General features: G+C 41.7%; 1 protein-coding gene and 1 pseudogene across 1 annotated transcript in view; one reads left to right on the forward strand and one right to left on the reverse strand.

Annotated features, from left to right (window-relative positions):
* LOC124775405 (neural cell adhesion molecule 1-A-like) overlaps positions 1-19,215 on the reverse strand; it is a 97,943-nt gene that overhangs the window by 59,591 nt on the left and 19,137 nt on the right. The window lies entirely within an intron of this gene.
* On the forward strand, positions 6,549-6,666 carry LOC124778320 (annotated as a pseudogene).

Raw genomic sequence — 19,215 nt, forward strand, 5'->3', positions numbered from 1 at the left:
TTGGGTATAGGTACTGCCAGAAAATTTCAGAAATTTTTAAGTAGACCACTCAGCACTGAATGGTAGAAACAGTTTTCTCGAATGTTCATGTGGTATGCTGCGAAAGGCACAGGCTGTAAGCGCTTAGAGGCTAATTTTGGGCCATTTATTTACATTCAGTAGCTTTTTAAAGAAATGTGTTCCGTAGAAAATTTTAGGAGAGAAAGGGAATTAAAGATTTACTGACGACAACTGAATGTCAAATTTGTCAAGAAATGAAGAGGACCGGATGAGAATCTGATTGGAGAGATATTTTGCAGCCCATAGAAATTAATAATGACCAGCATGGACTTCGCAGTCGAAGCATAGACACAGCGCTGGATAAGAGGACGGATTTGATTTTCGGTATAAAAGCGAGAAAATCGGTGCTCGTGTCTCGAAATAGTGCGGTACGTGTAAGAAAATTCATAACAGCAAGCACTTAAATGTCGCATATGCGCTCACCAAAATCTAGAACTGTTTAGCTGTCAATATAAACACGGACATTTGAAGTTCTGATAAAATACACTGATGGGAAAAACGTAAGGACGTAAGTTACTATCACTTGATGTGTCACTGTCAAGTAGAGCTCGATAAATCTTGGATCTGACCTAGAAATAGCTGCTAGAGTACAGTACAGAAAATAATTGAAAAACTATACGCAATGAGACGAACAGAAATGGCATTTCTATTCAAAGAAAATCATTACACTGCAGTCACCGTTATTCATGATGGTCCCCTGGCATTACAAAAGGCGGGACACGGTTCTTAATTGGTTGTGTGATCAACATGAACGGCAGCGCATGCTCTGTATAAAGGCTCCTTAAAATATATATATATATATATATATATATATATATATATATATATATATATATACTGCTACTAGGCTAATTACTGTTTAGCTCTAAAGGACCGTTATACTGAAATGTTTCCCACACCACCTTGTATTGTCTTTCTATGTGTGTGAGTAACTGTATGTTCACAGTTGTGGATGAATACATACAACGTACACAGGGCGATGTGTGAAACTGATAGCGATTACACGCTTCCGCTGCTGTAGAAATCTGCTCCAGCTGCTGCAGATACCGTGTTGAGCTGAAAGTGGTAATCAAAGTACGGAAAAATATTCTTCGGGGCTCTGTAGCATAGCAATCAGATTGCTTTCAGTTCTGAGAAATGTCCAGGTACAATTGTGGATTTGAATGATCCATGAAGTGACTTCTTTTCCGAAGAAAGCATCGAACTATTTCACTAGAACTGAACGCTCCCGTCGGGACTGTTCTCAAGCTGGTATTTATTATTAAATCACAATAGAAGTATACGCTGGTTGTAGAATAACACGTACCTTCTTGAAATGAACAATATTTTATTGTTCTATTAACTGATTTCCTTCCATATACACATATATTTTACAATGTGAATCAAAATCTCGCAATGGCGTCGATTTTTTACATCACAAGAATGGCTCTCTTCTTATAAAATTACTCTTAACAAGAACAAAAGCTCTATATCCTAAGAATTATTATGTGAGTGTTGACAAGGGTAGCCTTGTGCCAGATGGGAGCACAGCCGAGGTGAACACACACCCTACTAAGAACCATGCCCCGCATTTTGTAAAGCCAGGAGCATCATAAATCGCGGTGACTTCATTGCAATTATTATCTTTCAATGAAAGTATCAGTTCTGTGCAACTCATTGCGTATTTCTTTCATTTACCTTGTGTACAATACTGTAGTAGTTCCTTCTATGTGTGATCCAAGTTTCATAGAGTTATGTTACTTGGTAGTTACTCTTCATGCAAAAGTTACTTTCATCCTTACGTTTTGGACACCTGTGTAATTTGTCACATATGCGAGACTTGTTGGAGCTTTCACGCAGCATAAAATTTTAACAGTTGTCTTGTAGCTAATCCATTATCGCCGAAAACTGAGGGTAAGTTCGCTTTGATAACAAAGGTTTCCCTCTTGTCAGCACGTACAAGGTGAACTCGAAGTTAACCAGTGAAGTTTCGGACTTTTTCAGGGATATTTACTAATTGTGGTTTATTCGATTTCTTACTCAGTTACCACGGTTTCTGTGAAAGTATCTCTAAAAAATGATATAGGCTTAATATGCAATCGCCAAAACGTACAACACAAAACATAAAGTTGGCGCCAATGTAAAGATGTGGTTGCCGTCGCTGCGCCGCTCTTCCATTGCCTTCAGTGATCACATACACCAGATGTACATCGACAAAATCTTCATCAGTAAAACTATCCTTACTGCTGTGTATCACCGTTAACGTACAACCTGGAAATACAAATCCGAGACAGAACCGAGGAGGATTGACTGGCAAGCTTGAGAGCGAGGAGTAAAGTGGGCCAAAACACTCAGAAAATATCACTGAGCAATCTCCGAAATTTTGTAGGTAGATATCAGGTTCAGTCTTTATAACAATGGCGGGATAGCGACTGTCTTGTGCATGGAAGAGGCTCAATTTCCCGGCGATGGAAAGAGTTAAAAGTAGGAAATAATTCAATACGTCTAGACTTCAGAACTGTACGTGTATTTTTCCAACAGTGGGAAGGGAAGAGGAGTTGGTTAGGGGGACAACTCACTCAGATTACGTCTCAACCAACCCTATACATTAACGAAATAAAATTGTGGGTTATTTTAAGTAATTGTATGAGATTGTTTGGGTGGATGGTTAGTGGTGGTGGAACAGAATCCTAAAGCCTATGTAGTCTCCAGTTATGATAGTATTCTGTGTCGTCATTGGCCTGTCAGGTGGAAGCTGTAGCAGCTGCAGGAATACGGTCAGCAGTCTCCATTCCCGTGCGTGCCTGCGGTTCCCTGGCGTGAAAATCGCACCCGTTGCGTCCGCAGGGGGTTGTTAATTCCAATCAGCTGAGGGGGCGTTGTCCCGAAATACCTGCAGCTAAGCACGCGAGCCCCTTCCTGCCACGTGCAACCTATTCGCGCCCAGTCCCGCAGACAAAAAATAACAGACGCGTGTCCTATAAAATTAGCTGATTGAGGTTTCTTAAGATCGACAATAGAATTTTTGATAAAAATAATAGCCCCACTCCAATGTATATTTAGTCCTAGTCACTGTAAATGTTGTACTAATGAATATTGTAAACGCTGTCCTAAAGAATTTTTTACAGACATTTGTAATTTGCGAAAATTGTCAACACATGTAACTTTTACAGTTTAAGTCAAGAATCGATATATTTAAAAAGTTGGCATGTTTATCTGCGCTTTGTTTTCATCTTTTCGATCAGTTATGTACTAGATAATGAACTTATAACCCTTAATTGAGGCCGTACAGTAATGATGAAGTTCCTGAAACAAGACTAAAAAATTGTTCCGATTAGTCAATACAAAATAAAAAATGTTGCTAAAGAATCTTATTGGAATGATATGTGGGCCACTTAAATCAAGTACTCATCACATATAAACGTCATATTTGCTATTGAAGTTACTGAAGGCAACTTCTTAATCAAACGTTCCTCTCTTAGCCGAGCACAATTTAGGAACAGTGGATCATCAAGTAGCATTTTGGAACATATACTATGCTCGAACATTATGAATTACTTCGAAGGTAACGATTTATTGACAAATAGCCAACACGGATTCAAAACAATATCGTTATTGTGAAGCACAACTAGCTGTTTATTCTCACGAAGCAACGAGTAACATCGACAGAGGACGTCAAATTGATTCCATATATTCAGATTTTCAGAAAGCTTTCGATACCTTTCCTCACAGGCGACTTACAATTAAAGTACGTGCCTATGGAGTATCGTTTCAGTTGTGTGACTGGATTCGTAAGTGTTATACGCCCTCTGTTGTTTCTGATCTACATAAACGATTTAGGAGACAATCTGTGTAACGGTCTAAGGTCGTTTGCAAATGTTGCTATCATTTACCGTCTTGTAAATCATCAGATGTTTAAAACGAATTGAAAACTGATTTAGACATGATTTTTGCATTGTGTAAAAAGTGGCAATTCACTCTAAATAATGAAAAGTGTGAAGTCATCGACATCAGTACTGAAAGGAATCACTGAATTTCAGTTACGCGATAAATCACACAAATTTAGCGCCTGTAAATTCTACTAAATATTTAGTGATTACTGTTACGAATAACTTAAATTGGAAAGGTCACGTAAATAATGTTGTGGGGTAGCTAGTCAAAGACTACGATTTACTAGCAGAACAGTTACAAAATATACGCGGTCAACTAAAGAGGCTGCTTATACTACGCTTGTCCGCCCTCTTCTGGAGTATTGCTGTACGGTATGGGATCCGCATCATATAGGATTGAAGGAGGACATGGAAAAAGTTCAAAGAAGGACAGCCGTTTTGTATTATCGCTAAATAAGGGAGAGAGTGCCACGGGAAATATACACGAATGTCAGTCACTAGAACCAAGGCATTTTTCACTGCGGCAAAACTTTCACGCACAGCGTGAAAATATTTTGTTAGCGCCCGCCTACATAGGGAGAAATGATCATGATGAAATAAGAGAAATCAGAGCTCGCAAGATTTAAGTGTTCCTGTCTACCGCGTACTGTACGGGAAAGTGGCGGTAGCGAAATAGCTTGAAGGTGGTTCGATGAACCCTCTGCCAGGCACTTAACAATGTATTGCAGAGTAATCATTTGGATGTAGGCGTAGATGTAGATCATTCATAAAAGTAATAATATCAATTTAAACTAACATATTTGATCCCGGTCACCCGGTACGTTGCAGTACTATTCCGTGCATGCGTACACTTACAAACAAGGTTCATTATTTCGTTTCATGTGTTCTGCGAATGCGTAACTTCCTCTGATCAAGCTGACCATTAATTATGTCATTTAACTATAAAACTGCATTTGTCATCAGCGAAGTTGATAACCTAGGAACTGTAGGGTATTCTGAGAGCAGTGACAATAATCGCCTACTCTTTCGCTGCGTAAATTACCAGTAGTATCGAGGTGTTGGTAGACTCTTATAACCGAAGTAAGAAACTGTAAGACTGGTTGCAAAAGGTGCAGTACATCATATAGTATAAAGGAGGACTGGCATAATTTAAAAGCTATTACAAAACGGACCTCGAAGTTCGTATGTTGTTGCTCGTGTAGCTGACGACTTAGATCAGGCCGTGCTAGTTGTATGTAATGAGTGGATGCACAATGAACGGTCGTGTTTGATTATGTTGTTGTTGATGATGATGATGATGATGATGATGATGGTGGTGGTGGTGGTGACGACGAGCCAAGGGAAAGTGTGAAACCTGCTGCCGGCACATAGGCTTCTCCTTTAAGCATCAAAGGAGCCGCCAGGCTTAATGTTCTCATCCGTTGAAGTAATCACCAGCAACAGCCTCCCAAGACCTCACTCCATGGACCACTGTGTAAGTTTGTCACGGAAGCAAACACACTTTCATAATGCCAAGGCTTTCACTTGCATATGAAACGGAATAATATTACTGACATATTGGTAAATTTATATAAATGTAATTCATTATGAAACCTGAAATCTGGTATAACGGTTTTTACGTATTAGGTGTACTAATAACATTTAATGAAATTATTCCAACGATTAATAATGACTAAGCCCACAAAATTTTGATTTAAAGTAAATATATTTAAGTTCTGGTCAAAATCCACCCGAAACTTTACCGCAAAAACTGAATTTTTAAACAATAAAGACAAAAGAAAAATATAATTGGTCATCATCATCATCATCATCATCATCATCATCATTTAAGACTGATTATGCCTTTCAGCGTTCAGTCTGGAGCATAGTCCCCCTTATAAAATTCCTCCATGATCCCCTATTCAGTGCTAACATAGGTGCCTCTTCTGATGTTAAGCCTATTGCTTCAAAATCATTCCTAACCGAATCCAGGTACCTTCTTGGTCTACCCCGACTCCTCCTACCCTCTACTGCTGAACCCATGAGTCTCTTGGGTAACCTTGCTTCTCCCATGCGTGTAACATGACCCCACCATCTAAGCCTGTTCGCCCTGACAGCTACCTCTATAGAGTTCATTCCCAGTTTTTCTTTGATTTCCTCATTGTGGACACCCTCCTGCCACTGTTCCCATCTACTAATACCTGCAATCATCCTAGCTACTTTCATATCCGTTACCTCAACCTTATTGATAAGGTACCCTGAATCCACCCAGCTTTCGCTCCCATACAACAAAGTTGGTCGAAAGATTGAACGGTGCACAGATAACTTAGTCTTGGTACTGACTTCCTTCTTGCTGAAGAGAGTAGATCGTAGCTGAGCTCTCACTGCATTAGCTTTGCTACATCTCGCTTCCAGTTCTTTCACTATGTTGCCATTCTGTGAGATCTGAACGGCCGAGGAACACGTGGATTCAGTGGAGATTTAACAGGCTGTAAGCGTACATCGTGAAACGCAAAAGAAGATGATGAAGACCGAAATTTTACAGATAATTCTGCTTACAATTTACGAGCGTATATATTAAGCATGCTTAGCCGCTTGTTGCTATGGAACTGATTTATTTAGGAGCTAGGAGAATTTGTTGGCAACGGCCTTGCCGCAGTGGATACACCGGTTCCCGTCAGATCACCGAAGTTAAGCGCTGTCGGGCGTGGTCGGCACTTGGATGGGTGACCGTCCGGGCCGCCATGCGCTGTTGCCATTTTTCGGGGTGCACTCAGCCTCGTAATGCCAATTGAGGAGCTACTGCTCACAGAAAACCATCATAACGACCGGGAGAGCGGTGTACTGACCACACGCCCCTCCTATCCGCATCCTCAACTGAGGATGACACGGCGGTCGAATTTTCCCGATGGGACACTTGTGGCCTGACGACGGAGTGCTAGGAGAATTTGTTAGTAACAGTCGAGGTAAGGTTGTTCCCAAACGAATAACTCACAGAAATAGCCATTAAACCTACATGATTGCACTTTCACGTGTAATATACTAAAAGTAATCGCAGGTAGCGTGTTTCAGGCGCTCGGTGCAAACTCATTACAAGATACAAAAGCTAAACAGCGCAAGTGAGAGCCAAACGCGCCATCGACCAGCAAACCTCGTCAGGGAGTGTATCAGTGCAGGCAGTTACAAGAGCGGGCAATTTGTCTGAGGGCTGAGCCTCTGACGGCGCCACTGTCTCCCTGGTAATTTGTCACCACCGCACCGCCTTTGACGAGCAACTGGGTCACAGAACGGCCGACCTCCCGCTAGCGCGTCCACGGAACACGTAACACGCTCCTCTGGCGTTCTGCACTGCGCTAGCCACATTAATCTTTCTGGTGGCTCATTAACAACTTTTCGAAGACCGTAAGCCACCAGCGCTACTTTCTCGCTATTATCGAACAGATTTACAAATTTCATACACATTAATAAGCAACTCAATAAACAAAGATTCTGTGTTGGAGAGAGATCGCGCCTGTCTAGGGTGACCAGATGCAGACGTCCGAAAAAGAGGACAAACAGCTTCAGAAAGGAGGACAAAGTTAGAAAAAAGACGACACAGGCAAATGTGCGTTCAAATTTAATAAATGAATTAACTAACAGATACAACATCATTCCTTAACTTTTATTGGTACGTCTCTGAAGATCAAATTTACTGTAGAAGTGTGGGCTTGCCTAGCAGATAATCGTAAAAAGATACACAGGAAAATTCTTTTAAATTATACTGGACCATCAAAATACCTTTAACCAGACTCAGGATTCAACCTATTCCTGTCATCAGTCCACTGTGTTGTAATGAGCGAAAATACTCGTTCTGCACTTGTTTTGTGCCCTGATATACAGAAAGAGTATCTGACAAGTTTTAACAATTCTGAATGACAATCAACAGACTTAGTTTCACAAAATACTTGGCCCTTTTCAGCTGCAAAATAACCCACTAAATTCGGTATCATTACTATTCCGTTTCAGAAGTTGCCTAAAATTACAGAACTGGTCAAAACATTTTCATATTCAGTTTCAAAACCGTTACATTCATCTTCTAAATACAAAAGGCTTTTCTCAACATCTTTTTTAAGAGACATCCATTTGAAAAAGGAAAAGTTGTCAAACGTACAGAGCTATCGTTTTAAATGTTCATGGCACGATTGATACTGTAACATATGCTTCTTCCATAAAAAGTTTACCTCCTTTAGCAAAGCCTTCTCCTATTGCAATTTCCAGCTTCTGTTTAACCTTTCAGCAAGCGAATTTTTCATTTAATCGGTTCTCAACACCTTACGCACAGAATCTAAAATTTCAGTCATATCAAGCACAGAATTTTCCTCCTTTTCTATTTGCAGAATATTTGAACGGAACGTAGTCATCACGAAATGCATATGCCATAAGTAGGCTTCACTTAATCTATTCTCAAAAAACTGATACAAAAAGTTTGTGGCTTGGTTTCAGACAGAAAGTAAGATTTCAGAGCAGGAGACATTTCCAGTACGCTTTCAATGGCTGGGAAAGGAGGCAACCACTTCGTTTTCACATGCTGTTCCTTTCTAACAGTCTAAACAGAAAAGTAATTACGAACTGTCGCAATGCCAGATATTTTATACAACTCACTCGGTTACAATAAACAGCAAATCACACTCACACAAGAGTACTGAGTACACGACATGAAACCTATAACGCCAAGCCAAGACAGTATGAATTCGGAACTGAAAATACGGAACAAAAATTTATAAACAATAGATATTTGCACCCGCTTATGCATTGATCCATGATCAGTAGTGAAAAATCGATAAAATCGACGATCCTGCTGCCGTCTATAGATAAGGTATTTAAGAAAAGAGCAATAGAATGGGAATAATTGCATATATAGTTTTATTAAAGTCGACTTTGCGAAAAAGGAGAACAATGTAAAAATCCACCCGGACGCCGGACAAAGAAACAATACGGAGAACGTGTCCGGATTTATCCGGACATCTGGTCACCCTACTTGGCGAATGGGATAGTTCGGAGTACCACGTGACTGGGATGAAGTCCGACCTTATAATAGCCGTCAGTGTGGCAGTCGAGCAGGGCACACATGGCATCCGCTCATTTCATCGCAGCCGATTAGGGGGTCTGTCGCCGTGGCCAAAGTCACCCGCTGACGGCGGCAACATCCCGAGCCATGTGATCGTTTCGTTTTCTGTTGTTATTGTGGACTTCAGTCCGACGAGTAATATGATGCACCTCTCGACACCAGTCTATCCCGCACACGCCTCATCATCTCCGCACAACTATTGAATCTAAATCCAACTGAACCTGCTTGATGTAGTCAATCCTTGGTCTCCCTCTACAATTTAAGCCCCGCCCTCTGCATTTTCTTCCATTACGAAATTTGGCGATTCCTTGATGTCCCAGGACTACTTAATGATCTCTTCTTTTAGTCAAGCTGTGCCACAGTTTTCTATTTTCTCAGTTCGATTCAGTAGCTCCAGATTAGTTATTCGGTCTGCCCACTTAATTTTCAACATTCTTCTGTAGCACCATGTTTCAAAAGCTTGTATCCACTTGATGTCCGTAACCTTCATAATTCAAGGAGTGTATTCCAGGCAATAGTGTCAAAAGCTTTCTCTAAATCTACAAATTCGTCTTTCTTGAAGCTACGATGGGCGTTCAATAAGTAATGCAACACTTTTTTTCTGAATGCAGGTTGGTTTTATTCAGAATTTCAATAGTTCATATTGCTCCCTACTGTTCTGACCACAAAACCCTATTTTTCAACATAATCTCCGTTCAATGCGACGGCGTTAGGCCACCTTACTTGGAGGGCTTGTACGCCCGCATGGTACCACTCTACTGGTCGACGTCGCCCATCATCCACGTACTGCTCCCTGCACAGTGCATCCTTCACTGGGCCGAACAGGTGGAAGTCGGAAGGTGCGAGACGGGCTGTAGGGCGGATGAGGAAGAACAGTCCGATGAAGTTTTATGAGCTGCTCTCCGATGCGCGGATTTGTGTGAGGCCTTGCGTCGTCATGGAGAAGGGGAAGTTCGTTTGCATTTTGTGGCAAAATACACGCAGAAGACGTCACAACAGTGTGTTGCCGGCCTGCACGCTGAAGATCTGGCAGGTTTGCGCGACCATGTTGCGATGATCACAGACGCCTCGCCCAACGACTCACCGTGCTTTTGTTGACTGCCAGGTCTCCGTAGACATGCGGCAAGTTACTATGAATATTGCGACGTTCTAGTTTTTCGCCAAAAGAAACTTAACGGCAGCTCTCTACTTGGAATACACCTCCATTACAGACGCCATTTTGAAGGCTACGCCATGTATCGGAATTTCATGAAATTGTAGGGGCTGAAGTGGGAGTATTCCACGATGTCCCATAACAAATTCTGCATTTTTGCAGCCCAAACTGGCCGAGGAAAAAGAGTGTTGCATTACTTATTGAACGCCCCTCGAATTTTTGTAGTAAGTCATATGATCACTATAATCTCACATGTTCGTAGATTTCCCTTCCAGTTCATATCCATACAAACCGTTACACCTAAGTGTTTGTGTGTTATGGCTACGTATTTGCGTCAGTTGACTAATTCCAGTTGTGACTCACTGATATAATGGTTATAAGATACAACTTTTTGTGCTTTGTGATGTGTCGAGTATCATTGTATGGTTGTCCTCCTTCGTACTGGTCCCTCTAACTTTGAGGAGACTGTCTAGGAACGCACGGGCAACAAAGCTGTCTGGAGCGTCATTAACCTGAGTCCCAGGCCAGCGAGTAGCAGCGGTGGGTGCCGCGGCGCCTGTCGCAGCCTTTGGCGCGTCCACGTGCCGCCGACCGAGTCGCGCCGCCTCAGCGCACGACTCAGGCATTTGGCACAGCGCCCTCGCGGTCACTGCCGACCGTTCAGGCAGAACGTCTAAAACTGCTCGCCGCCCTTGCCATGATGTCACGCTTAAATCGGGACTGCCCGCTCACTCCCCCACTAACTGTGTATCGCTTCGGAAAACAAAAATACCACCACCTTCCTCTTCCAGAGATCCTTCGGGGACTACGGTGACGGGTCGCAGCCCGCGCAGGATGATACTTGGACCACATCTATTTCATCCGTTTTCTTTCTTCGAACCTATGGTGGTAGCTGGTCGGTTGTAGCACCATTTTTCTTCTACTTGCCCCAGTGCCATTATGCTACTGGACTGGCAGTGCACATGACAGTTTGGTCTTGTCCATCCCCACTCGGCAAAATCCAATGAAGCCTCAAACCAACTTCCTTAAATCATGAGTCATCGTATGATCTTCTTGCGCTTCTACATCTGCAGACTATGTATCTGGCCAGCACAGAAGAACTATGGGAACATACCATTTAAGTAGTTAGATAATATGAGTAAATAAGAACCAGCGCATAGCCCACAACTAGGCGTGTAAACCTATCCTAGGCTACCGTAGACTATCATTAAGTAAGCGTAGACTGCGGTACTTTTCCCAGACCTCTGGTCAGCGAAGCTTCTACCCGTGTTATCTGTACGGTGGATGTGTTGCATACCTATCTGGCGGTTCCTCGTAAGGATCGCTTTCTTTAAGTTTGTGATCAGTGTCTTACTACATTCCCTTTGAAACCAGAAACGCTTAACTATCTAGAAAATGAGTGAGGGTATACAAAGGCCGGATCACCTATGGAACATTTTTGTTCTGCACAGTTACCCTCGTGTCTCTTGCTTAAAATTAAACAATATTTATAGCAAAATTGAAATTGTCAATGTTTACTTCAGGTTTTATTCGAAAATTCTTGGTTTTTGACTTGAAACAGTGGGACGTTGTAGAAAAAATAAAGAAAACTATAGAGATTTACCATATAGTGCTAAACGACGCAAGAAAAAGGTAAAATAAAAGACCTGCAAAGCAAAAATGTATCACACATCACTTCAATACTACGTCGAAAAATGTTTCTGTTATTCACAAACAACTTTCCCGTTACAAATAACGTCAGGAAACTGTTTTCTTTGATCATGATGAAGAACGGTCTCTTTAGCACAAATAAAAAGAATAGCTGTATATATTTTTATGTTGGTGCATGCAAATTGTACTTGCATCAAAAGTAACTACTTTGGTTACAGGTAAGCAACAACTAATTTTAATTACCTATAAAACGCAATGTATATTCTGTAAGGATATAAAAAATATAATTAACTAACACCGAATGATGTGCTGTTCTAATTACATGCAAAACAAACACGAAACAAACAAAAAATCAAACAGAAATCGTCGGTTCCCAGTTACCCTCTTACACATTCATTTATGTCTCTTTCCCTACCAATTCTGCCAATACTACCGATAATCCTACCATTTTCTATGTCATTTATGCACTGCACCAAACTGCCGAACCGTAGTTTTGGTAGACCGCCACTCTACTCCCAACAGTGTGGAAGAATCGTCCAGAATATAATAACGTACTACTGCACTCCTATTTGGGAGACACCAAAGTGCAGATTGTCTTCTAATTGGAAAAGTTGTTGTCTCTCCCCCCCCCCCCCCCCCCCCCCCGCGTTGACGCCTGTTCTTCTTGAAATGTGCATGTTGTGCCTTATGTATAAAATTTAGTATAGTTCAAAGGGAGATCAGTGTTTGACGTCCCGTCCACGACTGCGTCGTTTGAGACAGAGCAAAAGGAAATCGACCACGACCTTTGCAAATGAATCACCCCAGCATTTGCTTTAAAGAGTTTAGAGAACCTACGGAAAACCTAAACCTCAACGGTGGGACGGGGATTTGCACCGGCGTCCCCCCAATGCGAGTCCAGTGTGCAAATCATTGCGTCACCTCGCTCGATGGTGTAGTTTCTTTTTGTATTTTTGCTGATAATAACAGAAGTGAAATCACCAATTCTGTTGGTGGCACGTAGGTTACGCCCAAGGAACAGCACCAACAGGGCATCCAGAGGATAGACCATCATCAACAGTGTCTCCCACCGCCACGCTATGGGACACTCGGATTTAACTGAGAGCATCGTATGGTTGTACACCATCGCATCTTCTCTTCTTGTGAGGTCAATTCAGAAGACGAAAATTTCCTTTACCTTCAGGATTAGAACAGACTGTCTGCGCGTCGGTCACCATTGCCAAAGGGTTTATGAGCGAAATCAGCAACGCGGGCGAGTGTTTTCAGATATTACAGGAACGAATACAGCATCAAAACAATCAGTTGCAACGAATTTACCTCTTCATAAATAAATAAATAAACTCAACTCTATGGTTTGTTATCGAGCTACCTGATGTCAGACTGTTGAGTCTCGTGTCTGACACTAAAAAGCAGTGAAAATACTTCTTGATGAGTAGTGGCCAATTCACATTTACCTGAAGACTATTCGAAGACTCCTTTCTTTGCTTACTACTCTCTGTCAAGTACGAAATATCCTGCCCTTTCTATCAAGAAATTCTTGACCCCGTCACACATCAGAATCAATGTGCAATATGAACTATTTTCATTCCAAGGCGTTCTCACTCTATGCTCATCAAAATTCAGGTGAAATAAATTAATTTTAGAATATCCTGTGCGGAAAGGGGATTCACAACTCTGTCTGTTTTGTGGGGTTACTCTAAATTACTTTAGGAGGAGAGTAGAACAATTTAATCCTCATGTTTGTCAGTCCAAACTAACGCTCCGTGTCTAATTATCTTGCTTACCACGAAAGTTGACCTCGATTCCCTCTCTTTTTGTGCAGACAGTGGGAATTCGGTTTACACGTAATCGATGTTTTTTTTTTTTTAAACTAGAGATAGTTAAAATGATAACCGTCCTTCTACTTGATAAATATCGCTGTGTTCTGCTATAAATAAATTCTAACACATTGCTGCACATAGTTACGAACGTTGTATTGTAGTGATATGAACCGCAATTCCTTTGACTTAAGTGCAGGCGAGTCTGACTGGAGTTTTGGTTGTATTCCCTGATTTCACTGAACCTGTATTAATTACGAAAAACGTCGTTCTTTGTCACTAATGTGAAATATGTGCTCACCCGTATTGCTCTCTGTGTGTGTGAGGCTACAAGACATTCAACAGCCTAAATCGCAGAAGATATTTCTTTATTGAAGACAACCAGTTTCGGTACACTTTACTGACACCTTCAGGTCTTAAAAATCTTTTTGCCGTCAAACGTGTTCATTTTACGTTGAACGTCACGCCGTGACAACTTGGTGCGAGATTCAACGTAAGATGAGCACATTTCATAACAAAAATATTTTTTAAGACCTGACAGCAAAGTCTGTCGAAACCGGCTATCTTGACGTTTTTTAGCAAGAAAGGGAGTGTATTTGAGGGGGGGAGGGGCGCAGGAGGAGGGAAAACAACTGTGGAGGGGGACTTACGTAAGCCTGTTCAAGTGCATGCATGTTACAGTACTTAATAAGAGATGAAGAGGCTTGCACAGTATAAACAGTCTCTGGACCCACAAACGCAGCATCTACAGGGCTTGAACAGTATAAACAGTCTATGGACCCACCAACGCAGCAACTACATCTCGCATCAAACACGCAGTTAATGTGCACAGTGAATTATTTCCACTTTGTATGTACAGGAAACAGAGTAAGGACATATTTACAGCCACACAGAGGCAGGACTAACTCTCGACCTCTGCTTTATGAGGCAGCGAGGTTCCGACGAGACCACGGAGGGCAGCGCACCAGCTGGTTCTGTGGGAGGCTTGTGGCGTCGTGCTGCCAGCAAAGGCCACGGGAACACCAAATGCCAGGCCTCGCGGCATTTTGAGTGTTTGGTGCATTTATCGTGGTCCGCAGAGCGCAATCGATAGCTGAACACGCAACGGACACACAGCTACTGAAAGAGGACTCATGTCTTCGATGTAAGTCGCTTCCCACGAAAGCCTTGTGGGCATTCTGTCCAGATCAAATATTGGCTCTCAGTCTGTAATCATAACAGTTAGTTGTCAATTAAAGTTGAATGGTGCATTCCACTAACTGTTTTCCCTGCCTCAATACCTCCTTCGATCCTTTTCTTCCCTGTTGGCGTCGGTCTACTTATGACGAAAGGTCTTTCTACGATTAACGCATTCGTCTCAGCGAGGACGGCGCTACTAGAGTTGGGACGACTGTCTTATTTTGTATTGTAGAGGAAGAAAACATCTGTGAATCTGTTACAGATATCCTCTATGCATTTTACGCAAAAGAAACCAGGCTAATCAGTACAGCCGGAGCAGAATTTTAAGCAGGCTTTCCTAAATGTCACTGTCAAGAGTGCCACCCTGTTCTTTTCTTGATTTCTATTCTGCTGTTACGTTACTTCTTATTGCCAGACACAGAAAACATTTCGCAAATACAGTCAATCGAATTCGATTCGCTGAAATGAGAGGAATGGTTTACTTAAATGAAATCAATGAAGATGCACTGAAAAGAAATTATATCCGCAAAAGACGATCACATATCCTGAACCGATACTGTGATAAATGTCATGATTAATGAAAATCGTGTGCCCTACCTGAACTCGAACACGGATTTCCGGTTTTTCGCAAGCAGTTGAGTCCCAATCGGCACAAAGTTTCATCAATCACGACATATTCATAGCATTGCCGTTCCAGCATCTCTGATTGGCTTTCGCTGGTACCATTTCATGTCACTGCATCTTCATCGGTTTCATTCCCATCATCTATTCACTTTCATTTCAGTTCATCTAAGTCAGTGGTTCCCAACCTTTCTTAGACCTCTACCCCTGAGTGCAATCAGATATTACTTAGCACCCCCATCATCAAATTTAATGCCTAACTGAACTACACAAAGAAAAAGAATATTCTTTGAAAACCTTTGTTTCTAAAATGATGAAAGATAAATGATATTGCGGTGTGTGTGTGTGTGTGTGTGTGTGTGTGTGTGTGTGTGTGTGTGTGTGCGCGCGCTATAATGAATGATGAAGCAATTCCCGGTGAACAGCGAGTGCTACCTACAACTGAGCCACTATCCACAGTAAGGGTAGACACTTGTTACAGAACGTGCTTTCCCTGTACTACTCCTCTCCGTAAGCATTTGCTTCACCCACACCATCGATCCCCATTTAAAATCCACCTAGCTAAATTGTGTGCATTATAGTTACTGTTTGTAAATAGCTTGAGTGTTGGACTCCTTACTTCTGAGGTGTTAGATTGCAGGGCTTCAGGTTGTTAACGCTTTGTGTCTGACCACTCTAATAACAACGATAATAATAATAATTCTGTGTACAGCAATATCGTGTTATGCTGTCAGGTAAACCGTATGTCTATTTCAAAGTAAGTAATGAAGCAATTTCTGGTCTATTGCAGGAACTATCTACAACTTGCAGAAGACATTTCATGAGATATTTTTTGCATTTGTTACGTACTTCTTGCTTTTACTTTCACAGATGTACATTTCAAAGTACAAAGAACGTGTAGAATCGGCGGTATATTTGAGGCGCCTGTGATCTACACCGCATGATGTCATGCGTTAATGGTAGTGATAGTAGAAAACGTAATTGTTGATAACTTATCTAACCAGTATTAAAGTCTTACAAAATTGTGATAATAGTTATGATGTTTTAAAAGTAATTTAATTGCATGACTAAAACACAACGACACCCTTTTGGTTTTTTACCCTTTATAAAATCTCGTTTTACCCCCGGGGGTAATTACCCCCAGGTTGGGAACGACTGATCTAAGCATATCCCTAACGACTAGGTAAACCAGTCTTCACTGACTCTCACATACCCGCTGGGAACACCTCTGGTAATGACAATGAATACTTGATTCATGTCTGGAAGAACGCTCAGAGAGACCTAAAGGGTAAATCAGAAAAGCAAAAAATCCCGGTTCTAAGCAAAGTTTTCATTAGCCACGTCATGTTCCGTACAACCAAATTTATTCAAGTACCTTTCTTTTGAAAACACGGGACAAGTTATCAGTAATTCGTCTCATTAATGTACTGCACCCATCTGATGACGAATGTTCTGATCGAACTAGTAATAACAAGCAGCAATAAATACAATACATACCGTACTCGTATGTCATCAGTTCAGAGGTTGGTATTTTTTCACAAGTTATCTACTTGTCTTTCTTTCTTTCACATTGTTGGTATTTCACTTTCTCTCTCTCTCTCTCTCTCTCTCTCTCTCTCTCTCTCTCTCTCTCTCTCTCTTCTGATCTCTCCTGAAAAACTACGTTTAAACCTGCCCTTCAAACACAGTTCCCTACATTGTAGTTCAACAAAATTGAACGTTATTTGCTTTCCTAAATGTATAAAATAATTTGCAAAGCAGAAACGACTTCTGAAGATTCTTTTCATACTGCAAGCTGTATACATCCAGTAAAAAGAGAGAGAAAGAATGAACACACAAGCCAAGTACAAGTACACGTACCTCCTCCTTGGGTAACTAAATAAAACTAACAAATCAGATCTCAGTTTGAAATTAATATATTCTTGGTTTTACAGGATTGCGATGCCTAATACGGTGTAGGAGAACCATTGGCATTCAAAACAGCTTCCAGTCATGTCGGGACGGTTCAAATGGTTCAAATGGCTCTGAGCACTATGGGACTCAACTGCTGTGGTCATCAGTCCCCTAGAACTTAGAACTACTTAAACCTAACTAACCTAAGGACATCACACACATCCATGCCCGAGGCAGGATTCGAACCTGTGACCGTAGCAGTCGCACGGTTCCGGACTGCGCGCCTAGAACCGCGAGACCACCGCGGCCGGCATGTCGGGACGGATAAACAAAATACTTGTATAGTTTTCAAGGGAATTCCTGCAAAATAGTGGCAATTGCAGGTAACGATGATGGAGGAGTATAGCGATCAAGCAGCGTTGTCTCCAAAGTAGAACACAGAGGCTGAGTAATACTGAGATCTGATAACTGCGGTGGCCAGGAATCGGTTCAGCCAAAATGCTCACGTAATCCTCGACAGTACTGCGACCTTTCAAAGTACCTATGGGGCCCATGGAATACCACGATATGGTTGTCCAAGTTATTACCAAAATTCCACCACGTTTCACTCCTGGGACGCAAACTCGGCCAGAAGTTGGAAACATTGTGGAACAAGACTCATTCGACCAAATGATTGCTTCATAGTCCACGTTTTATGGGTCGGCGCCACGTTTTCCTATTACGAGCATTAGTGTTTTTGGAATTAACAGCTCGCACTGCAATTCTCTTCTTCTGCAGCTCCCTTCCCGGTGTTTTGGTGCTGACGCTGTTCGCGAGACCGAGACCGAGTTCTGCAGTGACTTTTTGCAGCTATCGTTCTCTTCTTTTTCGTCACAGTCCTCTTCAACGACAGTCCGTTACGGTCACTAAACATACTCTTTCGTCCGCGTTGTGATTTATCGGATGATGTTTCTCCGCTATCCTTGTATGTGGTATAAACCTTCGGTATGGTAGCTCTCGAATCAACAAACACTTCGGCTACCTTGGTTACGGAAACAGTTCGAACACGTTCGAATTCACTTAGCTCCGATATAATACATTCTAGAATTTGAAGCCATTTTGACTGTTTTTCGACCGTGACTGTCTCGAGCAATAAGTAAAGATTTTTTAAAATTACCGCTACCAGTCACAAACTTTGTCAACTATTGCATTACTTATTTATTTAGCGAGATGTTTCGAGGGTTAAACCTCATCTTCAGGCTAAATGGCATTAAAAAAACAACTTTACAATAAGGTCATACTGATGTTACATAGTCTTTTCGTAAATGCAGTGGCCATCTTTGTTCTTCTGGCGTGGCAGTCTCGTTGTGGTGTGTTGCGGTGTTTACATTTCCGTGGCTCTCTTGGTCAATGTTCACAAATTGTCACTAACACAGCAGTAACTTGGAAACACGATCACAAACTTAGTCTTTACGAAAGACGATGTAACATCAGTACGACCTTATTGTAAAGTTGTTTTTGTAATTCCATTTAGCCTGAAGATGAGGTTTAACCCTCGAAACATGTTGCTAAATAAATTAGTAATACAACAGTTGACAAAGTTTGTGACTGGTAGTGGTAATTTAAAAAAACCTTTACATGTAATACATTCACAACTACATAAATACTGTTCTGTCCATGACTGACACTTTCAACGTACTTAGGACATTGCACAGGCGCCGTTCCTAGTTAAATACAACAGCAGAACATGCAGGATTGGCTAACAGCTGCATTTATGTTCAAGCATTCATTTCTCGCGCCAACGGCCTTGCTGCAAGGCTTGGCTAGCGCTTGGATGGGTGACCATCCGAATCTGACGAGTGCTATTTGCAAATGGGGTGCACTGAGCACTTGTCAGGCCAATTGTGG

Source organism: Schistocerca piceifrons, chromosome 2 (assembly GCF_021461385.2).
Source record: "Schistocerca piceifrons isolate TAMUIC-IGC-003096 chromosome 2, iqSchPice1.1, whole genome shotgun sequence".
Lineage (NCBI taxonomy): Eukaryota > Metazoa > Arthropoda > Insecta > Orthoptera > Acrididae > Schistocerca > Schistocerca piceifrons.